At 41.6% G+C, this 7884-nt stretch overlaps 1 long non-coding RNA gene across 1 annotated transcript; it reads right to left on the bottom strand.

Annotated features, from left to right (window-relative positions):
- Positions 1 to 1995: 1995 nt before the first annotated feature.
- Positions 1996 to 2796, bottom strand: LOC143474483 (uncharacterized). Its single transcript, XR_013120789.1, has 2 exons — positions 2564 to 2796; positions 1996 to 2373 (listed from the first exon to the last, which is right to left on the bottom strand). It is a non-coding gene; the product is annotated as an uncharacterized LOC143474483 (long non-coding RNA).
- Between the last annotated feature and the right edge of the window lie 5088 nt (positions 2797 to 7884).

Here is a 7884-nt window from a genome sequence, read left to right as displayed (position 1 = left end):
AGCGATAACAAGACGTACTTACAAACAGGATAACATGCACGAACACGGCAACACGAAAGCAGGAGATCAGGACCACAAATATCAGAATGAACAAACCCACTGATAGACAAAACAACCGACAACCAGACAGGGGAAATACAGGGACTATATGAACACGGAACTAAACTAGGGACAGGTGCTAACAATGATGACGGGGCGGGACTAACGGGCAAGGAATAACAGAAAACACGAGGAACAGACATTGGAGTGACAGCGGGGAGAGGGGGGCGTAGCCCTACGTGACAATATATATATATAGGCCTATATCTATATATACACACTACCGTTCAAAAGTTTGGGGTCACTTAGAAATGTTCTTATTTTTGAAAGTTTTTTTTCAATTTAGCTAACATTAAATGCAAAAGTACACTCTATACATTATTAATGTGGTAAATGACTATTCTAGCTGTAAATGTCTGGTTTTTAATGCAATATCTATATAGATGTATGGAGACCCATTTCCAACAACCATCACTCCAGTGTTCTAATGGTACATTTTGTTTGCTAACTCTGTAAGAAGGCTATTGGATATTTAGAAAACCCTTGAAAACCCTTGTGCATGTAGGTTAGCACAGCTGAAAACAGTTTTGCTGATTAGAGAAGCTATAAAACTGACCTTCCATTAAGCTAGTTGAGAATCTGGAGCATTACAATTGTTGGTTTAATTAAACTCACAAAATGGCCAGAAAAAGACAACTTTCAATTGAAACTCGACAGTCTATTCTTGTTCTGAGAAATGAAGGCTATTCCATGCGAGATATTGCCAAGAAACTGAAGATTTCCTACAATGGTGTGTACTACTCCCTTCAGAGGAGAGCACAGACAGGCTCTAACCAGAGTAGAAGGAGATATGGAAGGCCCCGCTGCACAACTGAGCAAGAAGACAAGTACATTAGAGTCTCAAGTTTGAGAAATCGACGCCTCACAGGTCCTCAACTGGCAGCTTCATTAAATAGTACCCGCAAAACGCCAGTGTCAACGTCTACAGTGAAGAGGCGACTCCGGGATGCTGGCCTTCAGGGCAGAGTGGCAAAGAAAATGCCATATCTGGCTAATAAAAGAAAAAGATTAATATGGGCAAAAGAACACAGACATTGAACAGAGGAAGATTGGAAAAAAGTGTTATGGACAGACGAATCAAAGTTTGAGGTGTTTGGATCACACAGACGAACATTTTTGAGACGCAGAACAACTGAAAAGATGCTGGATGAGTGCCTGACACCATCTGTCAAACATGGTGGAGGTAATGTGATGGTCTGGGGTTGCTTTGGTGCTGGTAAAGTGGGAGATTTGTACAAGGTAAAAGGGATTTTGAATAAGGAAGGCTATCACTCCATTTTGCAACACCATGCCATACCCTGTGGACAGCGCTTGATTGGAGCCAATTTCATCCTGCAACAGGACAATGACCCAAAGCACACCTCCAAATTATGCACAAACTATTTAGAGAAGAAGCAGGCAGCTGGTGTTTTATCGGTAATGGAGTGGCCAGCGCAGTCACCAGATCTCAACCCCATTGAGCTGTTGTGGGAGCAGCTTGACCGTATGGTATGAAAAAAGTGCCCATCAACCCAATCAAACTTGTGGGAGCGGCTTCTGGAAGCATTGGGTGAAATTTCTCCAGATTACCTCAGCAAATGAACAGCTAGAATGCCAAAGGTCTGCAATGCTGTAATTGCTGCTAAGGGAGCATTCTTTGACGAAAGCAAAGTTTAAAGTAGAAAATTATTTCTACCTTGTCAGTGTCTGGACTATATTTCTATTCATTTTGCAATTCATTTGATAAATAAAAGTAGGGAAAACAAAAATTGTCTAGGTGACCCCAAACTTTTGAACGGTAATATACACTTTAGCTGCTTGCTTCATCCATATAGTAATAACTGACAGCCATCGTTAGATGGCGATTTTGCGATTTACTAATGAAACATGTTATTCACATACTACAGTAGTAGTGGATAGTTAGCAAAACACTTCTTTATTAAACATACACAAGATATGTCATTCGTTTTGAGTACAACATACATTATCCCGTATCCAAGCGACCTCTTCTCACGAGGAGAAGTGCACACCTGAGCTTCCGTATACACGCATACGTAGTGTGAACGTCATTTCTGTCTCCACAAGAGGTGAGTCCCAGATTGCTGCGAGAAAATTGACTGAGAGAGATAGATGTGTGTATGTGTGTGTGTGTGTGTGTGTGTGTGTGTGTGTGTGTGTGTGTGCGCATGTCTCCATGTAAGGTAGGCGTGTGTGTGTGTGGTCATCCTCTTCTCTGTATATGAGACTCAGATCAGGTCAGATCAACTTCAGCTTCTCCACTGACGTGGTCAGATACTGTAAGACAGAGAATAGGACAGAATCAGACATGAACACACATCACAATCAGACATCATACTCTATACACAAACTCAATCAGTGTAAACACTCACTTTAGGGTGGACAGTGTACAGTGTGGATCCTGTTTGTGTGTGTGTGTGTGTGTGTGTGTGTGTGTGTATAATGAGTCAGTAAGTCAGTAACTCACTGTAGTATCTCCAGTGTACAGTGTGGATCCTCCAGTAGAGCAGAGAGCTGCTTCACTCCTGAGTCTCCTGGTTCATTGTGGTCCAGATTCAGCACTCTCAGGTGTGATGAGGGGTTTGACCTCAGAGCTGAACACAGAGCAGCACAGCCTTCCTCTCTAATATTGCAGCTAGACAGACTGTAGAGAGAAGGAGAAAAACTCACACTTACACATCAACACACACGTGAACACACACACGTGTCCTCACATGCGGAAGGGCGCTTGCGCACGCACACACACACACACACACACACACAGATCTCAGAGCCGGAAAACCATGGGTGGAACCTTCACACTACATGTATATTGACTGTGTGTGTGTGAGAGAGAGAGAGAGAGGGGAGAGAGAGAGAGTATACTGACTGTGTGTGTGTGTGAGAGAGAGAAAGTATATTGACTGTGTGTGTGTGTGTGTGAGAGAGGATACTGACTGTGTGTGTGTGTGTGTGTGTGTGTGTGTGTGATAGAGAGAAAGTATATTGACTGTGTGTGTGTGTGTGTGTGATGGACAGAAAGTATATTGACTGTGTGTGTGTGAGAGAGAGAGAGAGAGAGAGAGAGAGGCCGTAGAGAGAGGCAGGTATAAACAGTCCTGGCTGCCCAGAGAGCAGAGGCTGTGTGGTCACTGTACGACAGGTGAGGTCCAGACAGAGATGCACTTTCTCCTACAATGTGAAAAATTCAGACCAACACATGAAATTTACACACACAAATTCATAAAGACAATCCCAAACTTCCAAACATTAACACAAACTCTAAAAATCATTCTAGGAGGGGGACACAGCGCCCCCCTTGCTGCTAAATATGTAAGTACATGTCACAGCCTGAGAGACAGTGGGAAACGACCCCCCCCCTTCAGCTCCAGAATGTGAATGTAAATAATTAAAATGATATTGTCATTGTTATCATTGTTGTAATGCTTTGCCAACACTGTACCTTATACAGTCATGCTAATGAAGCTATATTGAACTATATTGAACTGAGTGAAAGAATATTGACTGTGTGTGTGAAAGAGAGAGAGAGAGAGAGAGAGAGAGAGAGAAAGTATATTGACTGTGTGTGTGGGTGTGTGAAGGGGAGAGAGAGAGAGAAAGAGAATACTGACTGTGTGTGTGTGTGTGTATGAGAGAGAGAGAGAGAAAGATCAGCGCAACAGCTATTACAGGAGATATTAGAGGAGATAAGATTAGATATTAGATATTAGAGGAGATAAGATTAGATATTAGATATTAGAGGAGATTAAACCCAGGAGATAGAAGAGGAGATATGATTAGATATTAGATATTAGAGGAGATATAACCCAGGAGATATTAGAGGAGATATGATTAGATATTAGAGGAGATATAACCCAGGAGATATTAGAGGAGATATGATTAGATATTAGATATTAGAGGAGATATAACCCAGGAGATATTAGAGGAGATATGATTAGATATTAGAGGAGATATAACCCAGGAGATATTAGAGGAGATATGATTAGATATTAGAGGAGATATAACCCAGGAGATATTAGAGGAGATATGATTAGATATTAGAGGAGATATAACCCAGGAGATATTAGAGGAGATATGATTAGATATTAGAGGAGATATGATTAGATATTAGAGGAGATATAACCCAGGAGATATTAGAGGAGATATGATTAGATATTAGAGGAGATATAACCCAGGAGATATTAGAGGAGATATGATTAGATATTAGAGGAGATATGATTAGATATTAGAGGAGATATAACCCAGGAGATATTAGAGGAGATATGATTAGATATTAGAGGAGATATGATTAGATATTAGAGGAGATATAACCCAGGAGATATTAGAGGAGATATGATTAGATATTAGAGGAGATATAACCCAGGAGATATTAGAGGAGATATGATTAGATATTAGAGGAGATATGATTAGATATTAGAGGAGATATAACCCAGGAGATATTAGAGGAGATATGATTAGATATTAGAGGAGATATGATTAGATATTAGAGGAGATATAACCCAGGAGATATTAGAGAAGATATGATTAGATATTAGAGGAGATATAACCCAGGAGATATTAGAGAAGATATGATTAGATATTAGAGGAGATATGATTAGATATTAGAGGAGATATGATTAGATATTAGAGGAGATATAACCCAGGAGATATTAGAGAAGATATGATTAGATATTAGAGGAGATATAACCCAGGAGATATTAGAGGAGATATGATTAGATATTAGAGGAGATATGATTAGATATTAGAGGAGATATGATTAGATATTAGAGGAGATATGATTAGATATTAGAGGAGATATAACCCAGGAGATATCAGAGGAGATATGATTAGATATTAGAGGAGATATAACCCAGGAGATATTAGAGGAGATATGATTAGATATTAGAGGAGATATAACCCAGGAGATATTAGAGGAGATATGATTAGATATTAGAGGAGATATGATTAGATATTAGAGGAGATATAACCCAGGAGATATCAGAGGAGATATGATTAGATATTAGAGGAGATATAACCCAGGAGATAGAAGAGCAAGAAGAAAAGCAATCAAAAAAGAAAAAGAGACAGAAACAATCATTTAATATACTGGAATAAATACTGCAGGAGAATTTACGAAGAGTAGACAGGGGACAGATAAAACCCACAACAACAACAGCACCAACAACTGGATCATACGCCCAGAAAACACACACAACTCTGGAGCAGAGCAACAGCTGGACTCTGAACCTACACACAGACACCAGCACTCCGCCTCAGAGAGGGTAAGACATGGCTAAACAAGCTAGCTAAACATCGCTAAACAAGCTAACCGTGCTAACGCTGCTAGCCCAACAGTCACTGAGAGCGCGCTCTGATTGGCTGTTTTGAGACGCATATTTTAAACGGCTATATAGAATCACCATGGCGACGGCTCTGCGCTCGCGGACATTCACGTTCCCCACAGACGTCCAGTGTGAGAGCAGCAGACAGCAGCACAAACAGAAAACTCAGAGAGAAAACCCGGAGACTCTGTTTAGAGACTGTAGTGTAATTAAAGGGAAAAGCACCACCACTAACCTGCTGTTGTACACCGATCGCAGCGCAGCCTGGCATTCCGCTATATGTGCGGGGGGTTTGGATCTCTTGTGAGGGGGGTTTGGATCTCTCCCTGTGTGATGACACTGGGGTTGTGAGGAGGTTTGGATCTCTCCCTGTGTGATGACAGTGGGGTTGTGAGGGGGGTTTGGATCTCTCCCTGTGTGATGACACTGGGGTTGTGGGGGGGTTTGGATCTCTCCCGGTAGATTGTTGTTGTTCTTGAGTAGGTGTTGAATCATGGGTTTCTGCACTTTCACCTTCAACTAGAGTTGTGAGTTTGGAGAATGACCCCCTCAAATCTCCTCAGTGCTTCCTCACTGTCCTGCACCATTACTGTACCGTTCTGGTACAGGTTCACTGTCAGAAACCGATTTTCAGGAATTTTTTCTATGTCCTCAAAAATGTAGATTTGTGGGTCTTTACAGATCCCTGGTTTTGTGATGTAAGTAAAGTGTGCACATATAGCAGAATGCCAGGCTGCGCTGCGATCGGTGTACAACAGCAGGTTAGTGGTGGTGCTTTTCCCTTTAATTACACTACAGTCTCTAAACAGAGTCTCCGGGTTTTCTCTCTGAGTTTTCTGTTTGTGCTGCTGTTTGTGCTAGCTAGGGCTGGGTATTGATTCAAATTCCAAGAATCGATCCGATTCCGATTCTGAAGATTAAGAATCGATTTTTTTCGATTTAATCCGATTTAATCGATTCGATCCGATTCGATCCAATTCGGGGTTTAGTGTTATTAAAAATGTATTTGAGCTGTTTCCTGACTGTGTACAGAAGCAACATGTTAAAACTAGTATTATATTGATATTAATCAGCAAATAGTTACTGGTAGTTGGTAGTTACTGATGGCTGGAAGACTGGTGAAAAGGGTCATCATAAATCTACCTTCAAGAAAGGTAATCCAGGACAATAAACAGAGGACATCTTTGAGGTGTCTATATCTGCAACAGTGGGCTCCTACTGGGACACTAACCAGTGCATTATTATTATGATTGAAATAAATAAGAATTCACCCAAAAGCGGTTGCTACCAAATGCATTTTTATTTTAAAAGTGCTCACACTTAATAAACTGAAAGTATAAAATGTAAACGTGTATTTTTTTTTAAGTGAGAATATAAGAACAGAACTCTCACGTTACGGTCCCCGACCCCTCCGTTTTGGGCGTGTTAACGTCGTCTGTGTCTAATCGTCTACGTCGGTGTATCTCCGTGGGTGCGGGTGCGTCTTGTGATAGTCCTCACCTGTGGCTCGTCTCGTAATCACGTGGGGTTGATGTGGTTTGTCTATTTAATTTGCTCTCGCGCAGCGTCCTGTGCTCGTCGTTGTTTGAGTCACACATGTTCTATGTAAACGTGTTTTATGTGCGCTGTCTGCGCTTCGGTAAATGTAATAAATGTAACGATTTGGAAAGTGCAAAGGATTCTGTCTCGTCCATCGCCTTGCGCCCAATGTTACAAGAACATTTTTAACTTTTTTTAAACTGTAAAAACACTGGGTAAACGGTCAGTGACACGGACTGTAAATAGTCACTGACACTGGATAAACTGTCCTTCTGTTTTTAGATTTCCGATTTGACTATCGTCGTTACCGGCACTGTCCGACGCCAAGTCGTTTTACAGTTAGTTAGACCGAGCACGCCTGCGTGAATTCAGTGACGAGGCAGGGGTAAAAGTTCACTAAAAAATCGATCTTTGGACGTACAAATCGATAATCAGATCATCATATGCGAATCGATTCTGAATCGGAAAATCGATTTTTTCAACACAGGCCTAGTGCTAGCACAACTCTGCTTCAGCCAACGCTGTCCCTCCCCTTAGCCCACACCTCTCCTCTACCGTAGAGGAGATCAGGAACAGCCTCTCCCTGATGGAGGTAGAGCTGGTGGAGCTGAGGGAGCACGTCTACACCCACACCACCATCAGCAAAGATATAAGCTTCCTCAAGGACCAGCTCAGCCTGATAAGAAACCAGATAAAGGAGTCTGTACAGGAGCTGAAGGGAGACATAGAAAACCTAATACAGGAGAAAGAAGCACTACAAAATGATCTCACAAACATTAAAACCACCACAAAAAGAACTGGAGCTAATAAAACAAGACACTCTGGAGATAAAAGTAGACCTGTGCCACCTCCTAGAGGAGAGAGTAGGAGGAGAGAGTAGCAGGAGAGAGTAGGAGGAGTTAGAGGAGAGAGTAGCAGGAGAGAGTAG

The sequence above is a fragment of the Brachyhypopomus gauderio genome, chromosome 14 (genome assembly GCF_052324685.1).
Source record: "Brachyhypopomus gauderio isolate BG-103 chromosome 14, BGAUD_0.2, whole genome shotgun sequence".
Taxonomy (NCBI): Eukaryota; Metazoa; Chordata; class Actinopteri; order Gymnotiformes; family Hypopomidae; genus Brachyhypopomus; species Brachyhypopomus gauderio.
Note: the sequence above shows the minus strand (reverse complement) of the source record. Positions and strands in the feature narration are given on the sequence as shown.